We start from the raw sequence: 14,271 nt of genomic DNA on the forward strand, positions 1-14,271 counted from the left end.
TGGAAAAGTGGGATGGAAGGAGAATGTGGTGGCCTTCATAACTTGGCTAGAAAATGTGACTCTTTAGGTCGATGGAGGGGTGTCTGAGAGGTTTGAGGGAAGGAGTTGTATGGGTGAGGAGGAGGAGGAGGAAGGTTGGATGGGATGGGGAGAACCTAGACTGGACTAGGAAAGAGTTGAGTTGTTCAGACAAGATATGAGGGCTTACCTCTCTCATATTCTTTGTAGAAAAGGTAGATCAAATCCTGGCCTCTTGTTTTTGTTTGTTCCCCACCAGATCACACATAGGAGATGTCTCAATGGCATGTTAAGTGACACGGTCAGTTTTTGCTGTTAACTCTAAGTTCACTCAAGGAAGCACACTGGGATGAAAATGGGTGACAAGCAGTTGTGGGGACAGCTGCAAACCTGGTACAGGGAGAGTCTATGTGTAAGAGCACTCAGTATAGTAACACTGCTAAGACATTAAGTGCACTTCGCTCATTCTGTCAGTACTGAGTGGAGACTTACTGTGTGCCGTGTCAGAGCAGCCAACGGCTCTGTCCCAGAGGTGCACCCCACACCCCACACCAACATCCAGCTTCAAGCCAGCCCTGGCCTCATAGGAACCCTCCTTGCTCTGGCTCCCTTGCAGCACTTTCCCAGGTGATATGGGCACTCTTCCCCACCCCTATTGGCCCTAAGAGTCAACAGGGTAGTCCCTAGGACCTCTCAAGCTGACATTCCACCAACTGAACACATTGCATTGTGGGACAATGGCCAGTCACACAGGCAGCGCACCTACAGCCGGCAACATTCCCACCTAGACCTGTAACTCTACCTGTAACTCTGCTCCATGAAGTGACTAGCAGGGTCTCAGGAGCGTTCCGTCTCAATACGGTACCACCGAGCATCTTGGATAGCATCCACAAGTCTTTTGTCCCAAACGATTTTTTTTATAGCTGCTTTTAGGCAAAACATTTTTTAAGCCAAAGTTTCCATGAATTCCCTTCACAGTGCACTTGGTGGTAGAAGATGGGTGCTTTTTCAGGTCCAGACGTTCCTTCCCAGTGGGACTTGGAGTAAGCCCCTGTCCCCCTCTGGGCATCAGTGCATCATATGTCAACAGAGGAGAGGCCCGCATCCCAAAGCGCAACATTTGCAAATGATGACTAAAAACGCTGCGACTCTCTAGACACGCTCCCCGACTTCCAGTCAATGTCTTCCACATCACCTTGAACGAAGGCGCTAAGCTCACCCTTGGAGCCAGAAGAATCTTCAGCTGACCCTCCTGTTGAGATTGGAGAACTCTTTGAGCTCCATACCTGCTGTGATTTTTCACAATTACAGCTCTGCCAGTTATAACTGGCCTCAACCCAGGCATCTCCATTTTTCTTTGTTTCACATACTAGGTATCTGTAAAGGGAAAAAAAAAAAAAAATGTGCCTGGGCTAAAACGTACATTTAGAATCAAAAGTAGGTAAAGCTATCACTGATATTATGAGCTTCTACGTTGTTAGGGGCCATCAAGTTGATACCAACTAATAGCGACCCTGTGCACAACAAAATGAAACACTGCCCAGTCCTGGGCCAATCTCACGATTGTTACCACGCTTGAGTCCATTGCTGCTGCCATATTACCAATCCATCTCGCTGGGGGTCTTCCTCTTTTTCTGATCCTCCACCCTACCAAACATGATATCCTTCTCCAGCGACTGACAATATGTCCGAAGTATTGAAAATGCCATGGAGTGCCAAAAGAACCAAAAGATCTGTGTTGGAAGAAGTGCAGCCAGAGTGCTCCTTGGAGGCCAGGATGGCCAAGCTTCTTCTCTCATATGAGCTTCTATAGTACCATAGTATATACCCATTTGAAACTCTTGGCTAAATTGGTTGGTTGGTTATGTGCCGTGGAGTAGGTTCCAACCCATAGCGACCCTCTACAGGGTTTCTGAGGCTGTAAATCTTTACAGGAGCAGAACGCCTCATCTTTCTCCTGAGGAGCGGCTGGTAGTTTCAAACTGCTGACCTTAAGGTTCGCAGCACGATTCGTAACCACTACGCTATCAGAGCTCCTTTAGCTTGGCTAAATTAGAAGTGGAAAATTCGAATTGACTGCTCACATGTGGGGCTTCTTTAAATGCTCTATTTTTTCTCCCTGGTAATGTCCCAGGAGATTGATTTAAATTGTTTCAATCTAGCCTTGATGGAGCAGCCTTCCCTCCATGCTGATTGGACGGGGTGGGGGTGACAATCAAGTTGATAAGTAGTTTCTTCATTCCCACTGGCTAAAAAGAGATGCTGTAATCATCAGTAGGAGTCCTGGTGTGGTGCTATAGGGTAATGCACTAAACCGCAAGGTCAGTATGAACTGCAAGGTCAACTGTTCAAACCCACCAGATGTTCCTCAGAAACCCTATACAGGGTCACTATGAGTGGTATCTGGTGGGATGGTACTTATAACAACAACATATCTCAAAAGAGAGATTAAAAACATACCCTATCCTAATCCTGTCTCATTCACATTACAAAAGAGAGAGATTTAAAACATACCCTATATGAACCCTGTCTCATTCACATAACAAAAACAACTCATTACCAAATGGGATTATAACCACAGACATAGAGGTAAGGATTTCCAATTTATTTTTTTTTTTTGGGGGGGGGGTCACAATTCAATGTACCCATAACAATCACAGATGCTGCTCCCAGAGATAACTTTGAAAGTCTGGTTCACTATCTTTCCAGTTCAACGGAGTTGAGGTGAAGAAGTGAGTTTACTGACCGGGTCTAGCAGGGCTCTGCTTTGATGCCTTTTCCTCTAGAACTTGATGTGAAGCCTAGAAGGGCCGTCAGAAGAGAACCATCAGTCCAAGGATTCTTAGCAGGTGTTTCCACGAGGGAGCCAAGAACTTTCAGAGATTACGAGCTTTTCAAAGTGCAATGTATCCAACAATCCATCAGTTCTGAAAGGAATTCAGGACTCTGCCCCACTCTGCAAAAAAGGTTTGTTGTTGTTGTTAAGTTTCCAAGGAGCAGCTGGTGCGTTTGAACTGCCAAAGCTGCAGTTCAAACTGACCTTGCAGTCCAGTACATTAACCTGCAGTGCCATACAAGGACTCCAAAACAGGACTGGTGGTGGTGGTATTCCGTGGAGTCGGTTCCGACACTTAGCGACCCTGTACAGGGTTTCCGAGGCTGTAAATCTTTACGGGAGCAGAAAGCCTCATCTTTCTTCCGCTGAACAGCTGGTAGTTTTGAATTGCTGACTGTGAGGTTAGCAGCCTGACTCATAACCACTATGCTACCAGAGCTCCTTCCAAAAAAGGATTGTTGTTGTTAAGTGCTGTCGAGTCGATTCCAACCCATAGTGACTCTGTATAGGGTTTCCAAGAAGCAGCTGGTAAGCTTGAACCACTGACTTTGCAGTTCAAATGATTTTGCAGTCTGACATTAGCCCACAGCGCCACACCAGGATTAGCTCTAAAATGAATCAACTCCCTCATTTTAAGATGGACGTCACCGGCCCAAGACTAAACAGCCAGTTCATTTGGTTACAGCCAAGTCCCAGCACACCTTGTTTAGTGTGATTCATGTTATCCCTGTTCACAGATAACGCTGCTGTTAACAAACGGAAGGTTAGTGTCAAGCCTGCACTGAACATGCCTGTTAGCACCAGGTTTCCAACATCATGGGCTCACTCAGTGTCTCTGTGTCCCAGTTTGGTCATGCTCACAATATTTCAAATTATTTCATCACGAAGTCCTGGTGTGGTGCTGTAAGATAAGCACTGGACTGCTAACCTGAAGGTCAGTGGTTCAAATCCACCAGTCGCTCCTTGGAAATGCTAAACAGGGTCTCTGTGAGTCATAACCAACTCGATGGCATTTCACAACAACACCACTGTGGCATACTTCATAGACTAATGTCACCAACATTTATCAATGCTCTGGACACCAAACAATGCATGCAACTCACTTGATACTGACAAGCACTTTATCGCAGACGTCTGGAGCTAAGCCTATAATCTCTGTGAGTTATGCCTGTCTCCTGATCCCTTGAACAACAGTCTCTGAAGAGCATCATGCTGGCTGGTTTTAGGGTCACCAAAACAGCATCCAAGGCTCCAAAGGAAAAACTTCAAACAAAATTATAAATCACTTCACCATCCCATCCTGAGCACAGTACCAGGCTTATCTGGGACGTGTCTGGTACCAGCTTTCATCTTGCCTTTGTGTGTCCCGTCAGCCAGGCCAGCAGACTCGACTGGACCTTCCCGATTCCACAGACTAGATGGCTGTACGAGTCTATGATTCGTGTTTCTGTCCAAAGTTGAAGACCACCTATGGTGTTTTCCAGGCAGGCGAATGCTCTGACCCAGGGCCTCTCCAGGAACACAATGCTGGTTATAAATAAACCGGAACAATGGAAGCTGGCTGTCCTCCTCAGTCACCCACAGCTGTCCTTCCACAGGAGGTCCTGGCAGAGCCTCCGTGGGGGCCTGCTTCCACAGCCCTGTGGAGAACCATGGGGTTGACTATTTGGCTGCAGCTGTGACTCCCTGGTTCACCTGTGCCTGAAGGGGACACAGCTGAAGGCACGCTGGGCTCCAGGTGACACGCCTCAGGAAGGAACGTGGGTGCCTGAGCTAACATTAGCTGCTTCCAAAGACCTCCACTGTCCTGCTGTCGCTGACCAGTCTAATATAAGCTCCCCTAAAGAAGCTCAGCACTTTGCCCTTGCGCCTTCCTACCTTGACCTTGGGGGCTGGCCCACCCCCATGCAACCATGAAAGAAGCATTAAATGATCTTAAGAAGTGATGGTGTGACCTCTCTGGTGTACTGGGGGGTGGGGTTCTGGGCACAGACCTGCTGGGATGGACCTTGGGGGTGACAGGAAGTAGGAGCAAGGTCAGGAGTCACTCACCCCTGGGCCACCCCAAGACCCGAGAGAGAAGTTGTGTAGGACAATGATTCGTGTCCTGGCCAGTATTTCTTTCTTTCTTTTCTTTAAACAACATCCATATTCACTTCATTTTCAAACACAGCCATGTATTCAACGAGAAGGCCAGCTAAGAAATCTCACGGGGCCTTGCTCCTAATCGTCTGCCTTTACTCTGTGATTCTAGAACACTTTGTGACCCAATGACCAGGAGGATGGGGCTACCTCTTAAGGGTACACATACTCCCCAGACCAGGAAGTTAATGGATCCTTGTAACACCAGGCAGTGTCCTTAAACACCTCCCATGGGCCAGAGTTTGTTCTAGCTCTGCGGACACAGTTGTAAGCAACACAGGCACTCTTACGGAGCTGGGGAGGGGGAAGGCACAATCAGACAAGACAAGCCTGTAATGAGGCCCCAGCAAGGATGGAAGTGAGGTGGTGATGGGCAGCTGGCCCAACTGGTTCAGTGCTCAGCTCCTAACCAAAAGGGTGCTTCCGACCCACTCAGCGGTACCTTGTAAGCAAGGCCTGGAGAGCTGCAGCTAAAGGTCACTGCCTTGAAAACCCTTTGGAGCACAGGTCTATTTGGCACACATGGGGGTCATCGTGAGTTCAATCGACACAAAAGCAAATGGTTTGGTTTTTGATTTGGGGGGGACCTCTTGGTCCCTCCAGATCTTGGGTTCCCTTAGAAGCAGACTCTGAGAGCAAGGAGTTGATTTCACAGATGATCTCAGCCAACACTGAGAGGAGAGTTGAGTGAGGAAAGGAAGGGAAGGGACTGGGACTGAGAACCCCTACCACCACAGTGGGCGAGTGAAGTTGGAGCCCTCAGAGATGCAGCAAGAAAGTGTATTCAGGGGAACACACCCAGGGTTGTTGCATGAAAAGTAAATTTCATTCTCATACGTTCCCACATGTTTTCTAGACACACCCCATAAACATCAGTTAGGAATGTTTTGGCTCTAAGTACAAGCAGCTTGATTCAGATTTCACTAAACCAATAAACAAACAGAAGGTGAAATATTAGTGCTTGCAACTAGAATTCCAGACAGAGTTCAGGTATGGTTTAATCCCGGGGTTCAGCCAATGTCATCCTTGTCAAATTAGCTCAGAAACTCTGCATCACCCTTCAGCCTCTCCTCATGACCCCAAGATGATTGCACCAACACCAAATCTCATGCCCTGACCCCCAAGCACACTGGAGCAGAGAAAGTCTCGTTCCCAAATCCCAAGCATGTGCTTTCCTTGCATTTCCCTGGCTCTGAGTGGGTGATGCACACATCCCAAAAAGGATCCCTGTGGCTTCCCTGAATGGTTCCCAGATTGACAGCTCACCCTAACACAGAAGGTGGACACAGTCCCACCCACACCACAGTGGAGAATGGAGAGGGCATGGTTCCCCGGAGGAAACTCAGGGCGCTGTTGTAAAAGAGAGGGAAACAGGTGCTGGGGTGGTCACCGACTGGGTGTTGACTGCTTTTGTTGTTGTGGTTAAGTGTTGCCAAGTCAGTTTTGACTCAGCAACCCTGTATAGGGTTTCCTAGGAGCCGTGGGTGAGCTTGAACCGCCAACCTTGAAGTTCAAACCAAACTTGTAGTCCAGCACATTAACCCACAGCACCACACCAGAACTCCTAAATATGCATAATTTCTTCCCCACAGCAAACTTTAGCTATGTCCATTTTACTGAAGATACTGAGGTATCTATCAGGAGAGCAAGAGACTATCATCCCAAGGGATGAGGACTCCAACCTCTTAGCCTGTACTCAACAGCCTTCCAGATGTATTCAAACACACAGACAGTCGGTCATCTACCAACTGTGGATCAAAAATATTGGGGGGTGGAGGAAGGTAGAATCTCCAGTGAGTAGTATTCAATCTGACTAGGCGGGGCTGATGCAATGAAATGCAGACGGGTCTCTTGTGATACAATAGTGAATAATTGTTATCAGGACTGACTGTGAGGGTTGGAAATGTAAAGGTGGACGTTTTATAACAAGGAGGGGAGTGATCAACTTTTCAGTCTAGGAGCGGAGGTCCCTAGGACCATCAAGGAAGAAGAGCAGAAAGTGGGACCCTACCCAGAGAAGCAGTGATGCCTGAGATGGAGCCAGAGATGATGACGTGGAGCGATGGAGCAGCTGGAGACTTTAGATCCAGAGAGGGAAAGCAACTGTGTGCTGAAGACCTGGGGGGCACGGGGGAAGGATTGCATGGAGGGGATTGTAACCATGGCAATGAAACGATATACTATAAGATGAATGTAAAACTAATGTTCTCCCATGTAAACTATCACATAATTCACAATAAATCATTTAAGAAAAAAAATATATTGGGGGGAATTAGAGAGCAATGGAGTGATCAAAGCCAGCCCTCACATCCTAGGAGGGAGCCTCAAGTGCTTGTCACATGTACTTGTGTCTGGTGTCAGGAGTAGCTGTGAGTGACTCAAAGCACATGAAACATACATGTAGGCTATACACAAATACTACACCATTTGATATAAGGGACTTTGCGTTTTGTCATCTCAGATATTGATATCTGTTGGGGCCTGGGACCAATCCCACTGCGGGTAGTGAGGGATGCCTGTAGTTCCAAAAGGGGCTGTTTGAGTTCTGCCTCTCACAAGAAAACTGACGCTAAGATCCAGTTCTCACTATGAGATACAGACCAAGACTTTGCACACATTATTTCATTTTAGCAACAAAGCAACCCTGTTGACCCCCAGCTCACCAAGGGGAAATAAAGGCACAGGAAGGTTCCTGTGGGTATGTGCGCAGAGTCAGTGTCCAGACACGTGTATGCTGTCTCCACGACACCTGGCCTCTGGTTAAGGAAATGTGCTACACACCTGGTGGACCCCAGTGGCAGAGACTGAATGGGCTTCCAATCCTGGTGCCTTTTCCTCTAGGGCTAAGGGGGTCCACATTCCCAACCTCCCCACGGACAGATATGTGGTTAGTGGAATGTAGCAGAAGAGATGGACACCACTCCCAGGTCTGCTCAAAACAACCCAGCGTCCTCCTTCACGAGTATATGCCTACAGCTCACAGACAAAGTGGTCATTTACCGTAGAAACCTTCAAGGTGGCCTTGGACCAAGTAGCTCAGCCTGGCTGGCCTGCTGGCACAGTGGTTAAGCACCTGAATGCTAACTAAAAGGTCAGTGGTTCTAACCTACCAGTTGCTCTGTAGGAAGAAGATGTGTCCGTGTGCCGTATTTCAAAATTACAACCTTGGAAACTGTACAGGGCAGTTTCACTCTGAAACTCTGAGTCAGAATCAATGACACAGCTGGGTTCTCCTGAGGAACAAAGCCAGTGAAGAATATCTATAAGCAGAGATTTATCTCAAGAAAATGACTCATGAAATCGTAGAGGCTGGCATGTCCCAAATCCATGGATCAGGCAACAGGCTGGAGGCTTTTCCTGACTCGTGTGGTTGCATGTGCTGATGATCCCCAATTCTGCAGGTCAGACAGTAAACTACTGCATCAGGTCCCCAGAACCAGAGGTGAGAAGATGATGCTTCCAATGTCAGATCAAGAGAGAGCAAGTTTTGTTTAGAACATCCAGATATTTTGGATGCAGGCCACGCCCCCAAAGAAACGCCCCTTCCAGCTGATTGACCCTTCACATCAGATCACAAAAGGAGGATGCATACGTAATGTCTGCTAAACCACTCAGGATCATGGCATTGTCCAGTTGACACAAACCTTTACCCAACACATCTACCACGTGCTGTGTGTGAACCCCTGGGTCAGCCCAGGAACATGATCGGGACCAAGGAGGGCCCTAGCTATCTCGCTCACAAGCACGGCTGGCCTCTGTCTTCCCCTGACCTATATGTAAATTGTTGTTAAGTGCCATCGATTCAGTTCTGACTCACAGTGACCCTATATAGGGTTTGCAAGGAGTGGCTGGTGGGTTTGAACTGCCGACCTTGTGGAAGCTGTCACGTTCTGATCCTACAGACCACAGCAGGAGTCTTATACTCCCATTTATTTCTACTTAGGATTCTGAGTCTAAAACCCTGGGATTTAGGGAAAATAAGAGAACCAAAGCTAGGCTCAAAGTGAGAGAGTGGTAGGAGAAGCCACAGCAGAAGGAAACAAGGCTGGTGGCAGGCCTGAGTGGGGCTGCAGAAGGTGGCTGGCATTCAGGCCATGACCCTCAGGGCTGCAGAGCCTCCCAGAGTGACAAAAGGGCAATCCAGCATTTTCCCAAGCCCATCCTAGTGTGGCGCTGTGGGTTAATGCCCTGGACTGCAAGGTCAGTTTGAACCACAAGATCTGCAGTTCAAGCTCACCATCTGATCCTAGGGAACCCTCCCTATACAAGATAACTAAGAGTTAGAACCGACTTAACAGCACTTTAACAACATTCTTCATTTATTCACTAACAGATCTTCACTGAGCAACTGGTTGTGCAGTGCTCAGGCACTGGCTGCTAACTGCAAAGCTACCACCGGGACAAACCCACCAGCCACTCCTCAGAGCAAAGGTGAAGCTGTCTACTCCCATAAAGACTTATAGTCTTGGAATCCCTAAGAAGCATTTCTAGTCTGTTCTATAGGGCTGCCATGGGCTGGAATCAAGTTGATAGTAGTGAGTTTGGGGGGGTTTTTTGGTTTATGTTGAGAGGGCCGCTGATCCAGGCCTGGGGGTGACCAGAATAGACCAGAGAATAAGAGAGAAAAATGAAGGCGGGTCAGGGCAAGGGAGTGCTGTAGAATGGGGGAGGGGAGCTGCAGAGTTACAAAGGGTGCCTGGGGAAACCTCCCTGCACAGCTGAGACTGAAGCAGAGACCAAGGGGCACAAGCACATGGCCGTGTGGAGGGAGTGCTATTGGGTGGGAGGGATGATCACGAGGCAGCAATGAAATCCGTACTCAGGAGATCTCACTCACTCTCCTCAAAAAAGAGTGAGGAACCAAGAACCACTTGGGGACCCCAAGACCCAGGTGCTTTCTGTGTGACTGGTGTCGATTAAGAGTGAGGTCATGGGGCAAATGGGGACTCAGGGAGACCAAGCTTTGAACAGGATTCTGAGGGTACAGCCTCTTGATAGCTATTGTGCCCCCTGACTGTGACCACTCCTTGGCTCCAGGGATCAAGCAGGAAGGAGCGTGTCTAACCTCTGCCAGTGTTTTCCTCACGCTGGTCCTTTTGATAACGGAAGTCTTCCAAATCAGAGCCGTTTCCTAGCCACCCCTACAGCAGGGCGTGGTCACGTGACAGAAGTTGCAGCGTGCTTACAGCAGCCGGTCAGGTGATGGCCACCACCTGCCAGGAGCCAGGAGCTCAGCACACTTTCCCACTTAATCTCACCAGAACCCACTCCCCAGATTGGGAAACTGAGTGCCAGAGAGGACGAGTTGCCTCTTAAACTCCCAGGTTCACACTTCCTCTCTGTGCACTACGCTGCAGAGGCGTCCCCCAATGTGTGGCAGTGCCTACGTAGTGACGCAAAAACTATCCAGCCACGCCCAGTAAAGAGACGTTCACGTATGCAGGAATGAGAGGCTTAGCACTGCCTCCCGCTCCCCTCCCCAGCTCCCCTCTCCAGCTCCCCTAGGCTGTGCCTGTAACAGTCGAAGCTAAGGGGTCTTTGGTAAAATACCAAGTGCTCCAAACTCTGAAAGCGGGACAGAGCTTTTCGTACAGGAGGTCTGGGAGTGGCACAGGACTCAGGGCCGTCTATTTCTGTCACAGGCTTTCTGCACAAGTCAACTGCGAACATGGACCGTTTTTAGGGATCCTTGCAGCCCAACCTCCTGCCTCTTATTTCTCAAAAGGCAAAGGTTTCTTATCTTATCTCCCTGGGAAACTTTTTCTGAAGAGTATCACGGATGTTTCCATCAAAGGGTGCTATCACATCCAACCTGACTCAGTGACTCCGTATAGAGTTTCCAAGGCTGTACGTCTTTGCGGGAATAGAAAGCCTCATCATTCTCCTGTAAAGTATGTCTGTAATTGTTGCTAAGTACCAATTCCAACTCATGTTTGTTGTTGTTGTTGTTGTTCGTGCCATCGAGTCGGTACTGACTCACAGCGACCTTATGCACATCAAAACGAAACATTGCCCGGTCCTGGGCCAACCTCACTACTGTTGCCACACTTGAGCCCATCAATGCTGCCACTTGGCCAATCCATCTCGTTGGAGGTCTTCCTCTTTTTCTCTGACCCTCCACCTTACCAAACATGATATCCTTCTCCAGCTACTGGTCCCTCCTGACAAGATGTCTGAAGTATGAGAGACAAAGTTTGGCCATCTTGGCCTCCAAGGAGCACTCTGGCTGCACTTCTTCCAAAATGGATCTATGGGTTCTTTTAGCAGCCTGTGGCACTTTCAATATTCTCCTCCAAGACCACAACTCAAAGTAGCAACCCTAATTGGGGTTTCCAAGGTGGATTTGAACTGCCAATCTTGCGGTTCAAATCAACCTTGCGGTCCAGTGCTTATCCTACAGCACCACCGTGCCTAGAGCAAAAAAAAAAACAAAAACAGTGGATCCATTCTGACGCACTGCTAACCCCACATGTGTCACTGTGGCTGTTAGCTCCATAGGGTTTCCAATGGCTGGTTTTTCAGAAGTAGATTACCAGGCCTTTCTTCCAAGGTGCCTCTAGGTAGACATGAACCTTTCAACATTTCAGAGCACAACCCAGCAGTGTGCACCACTCAGAGACTCCAGAAGACTCCAAAAGAGAGGTCCCGAGCAGAGAGGGTGGGGAATTCAGGGAGAAAGCAGAATGACAAGGGAAAGGAGCTGGGGGCACTGATTGGAGGGAGGAGTCCTAGACAAAGCAGTGCTAGAATTGTGCCAAGCTGGTGACATCACCCCCAATTTACATATGCTCTTGTTGGCAAAAACTCCTCACAGAGGGACCACGCCAAGAAGACATTAACAGCCTGTCCCTTTCAAAAGCCTCATCGCCCTGGAATACTAAATAAGCTGAACACACAGTATTTGCTCAGCTGTGTTGAGAAGACTGTCTGGAGTGGAAATGATTGGCTAGGCAGATTTCTGCAACCGGGGTGACAGATATGACTTATTTGGCAGAACACAGTAGAGTTAATGTCATTTTGAAGAACTTGTTTACCCAGTGATTATATGACTGATGACTACCAAAGGACTCATTGCATATGCAGTTTGAAATCCTCTGGTATATTTCTGGATCTGGTTGTAGTCATCATTGCACAAGACAAGAAGTAAATCAATATAAATTACCTCCAAGGGAGAACAGTATGTAATAAATGGGTGAGCTAATAGGCTTGGGTATTTAAAATATTCTCTGTACCCCTGAGGATAATTCAAAAATGACTACAGTCAGTAGTACATTGACAGGGAGCTGCCAAAGTTTCAAGCCGGATTCAGAAAAGGATATGGAACAAGGGATATCTGACGTCAGCTAGATCTTGTCTGAAGGCATAGAATACCAGAAAAATGTTTACTTGTGCTTTATTGACTATGCAAAGGAATTTGACTGTGAGGATCATGATAGGCTATGGGTATTCCAGAACATTTACTTATGCTCACGAAGAACTTGTACATAGACCAAGACGCAGTTGTTCAAACAGTACAACGTGATACCGAATGGTTTAAAATCAGGAAAGGTGTGAGCCAAGGCTGTGTTCTTTCACCATACTTATTCAATCTGTATGCTGAGAAAATAATCTAAGAAACTGGATTATATGAAGAAGAACATGGCATTAGGATTGGAGGAAGACTAATTAGCAATATGCAACATGCAGATGATACACCCTTGCTTGCTGAAAACAAAGAGGGCTTAACATACTTAATGATGCAGATCAAAGACTACATGCATTGCACCTCAATGTAAAGGAAAAAAACCAACAACTTCACAACTGGACCAGTAGATAAAATCATAATGAATGGAGAAAAGGTTGAAGTTGCCAAAGACTTCATCTTGCTTGGATCTACAATCTACACTCAACAGAAGTTGGCCCAAGATGGGGTGGTGTTTTGTTCTGCTGTACATAAGGTCACTGTGAGTCGGTACCGACTCAGTGGCACCTAGCCAGGAAGAGGAGATTTTGTCTCTCAGACTTCGAACATATTATCAGGAAGGTGCAGTCCCTGGAGAAGGACATTATGCTTGGTCAAGTGGAGGGTCGGCAAACAAGAGGAAGACTTCCCCCCCCCCCCCAATGAGATGGCTTGACACCGCAATTGTGAGAATGATGCAGGAACCAGAAGTGTTTTGTTGTGTTGTGCATGGGATCACTGTGAGGTGGAACCAACTCGATGGCACCTTACAAGAGCCTGCACACTCATGTTCACTGCAGCACTTGTCACAATAGTCAAAAGGTGGAAACAACTGACCTGTCCAGCCACAGACAGCTGGATAAACACAATGTGGTCCATACCCAGTGGACTATTGCTCAGCCAGTAAGAGCAACAGAGTCCTGATGTGCACCGCCACATGGATGAACCCTGACAATCTCACACTTAGTGAAAAAGGCCATCACAAAAGGTTAAACACTGTAAGAACTCACTTATATGAAATAAGCAATTATATAGAAACCAAGGAGTCCTGGTGTGGCACTGTAGGATAAGCACTGGACTGCTAGCTACAAGACTGGCAGTTCAAACCCACCAGCTGTTTCTTGGAAACCCCCATACAGTGCTGCTGTGAGTCACAACTGACTCGACAGCACTCAACAACAACAACATAGAAACCAAAGACGAAGTGTGGTTACTAGGGGTGGGAGGAAAAGGGGAGAGAGGGAGTTTGTGTCTAGGGGCAATGGGTTTACTGGTGGTGGGATCATTTAGAAAAGGAAAGCAAGAGTGTTGGCACAACAGGAAGAAGGCTGTCTATGACACTGAACTGTGGGTGTGCAAATTGTTGAGATGGCATGCTGGTTTTTGATTTTCATTTTTTGCCTTCCCCATTCAAGTGTTTCGATTAGGTTAATTACACAGCTTAAGGATGACTCATTCTTGATAGGCATGGGCAACTTAGACACTGGCTACCTAAAATGGGGGACTATAAAGGCATGAAGTGGTAGGCTTCCAAGTTTTCAAGAGGGAGTTTAGTTTAAAAGTGTGCCCAGACGAAGGTAAAATCCCCACTGAATAATTTCCACCTTGTCTAGATGGGAATACTGAAAGGAGATGGGGATAAGATTCTTGGGATTCAATAGTGAATAATTGCTATCGTGTCTAATTGTGACTGTCACAACTGTAAATGTAGACGTTCTGTAATATAAAGGGGGGAGTAGTCATTGACAGAGAACTTCCAGAGGTTCAAGCTGGATTCAGAAGAGGCCGTGGAATGAGAGATATCATTGCTGATGTCCGATGGATCTTGGCTGAA

Source organism: Chrysochloris asiatica, unplaced genomic scaffold (assembly GCF_000296735.1).
Source record: "Chrysochloris asiatica unplaced genomic scaffold, ChrAsi1.0 scaffold00037, whole genome shotgun sequence".
Taxonomy (NCBI): Eukaryota; Metazoa; Chordata; class Mammalia; order Afrosoricida; family Chrysochloridae; genus Chrysochloris; species Chrysochloris asiatica.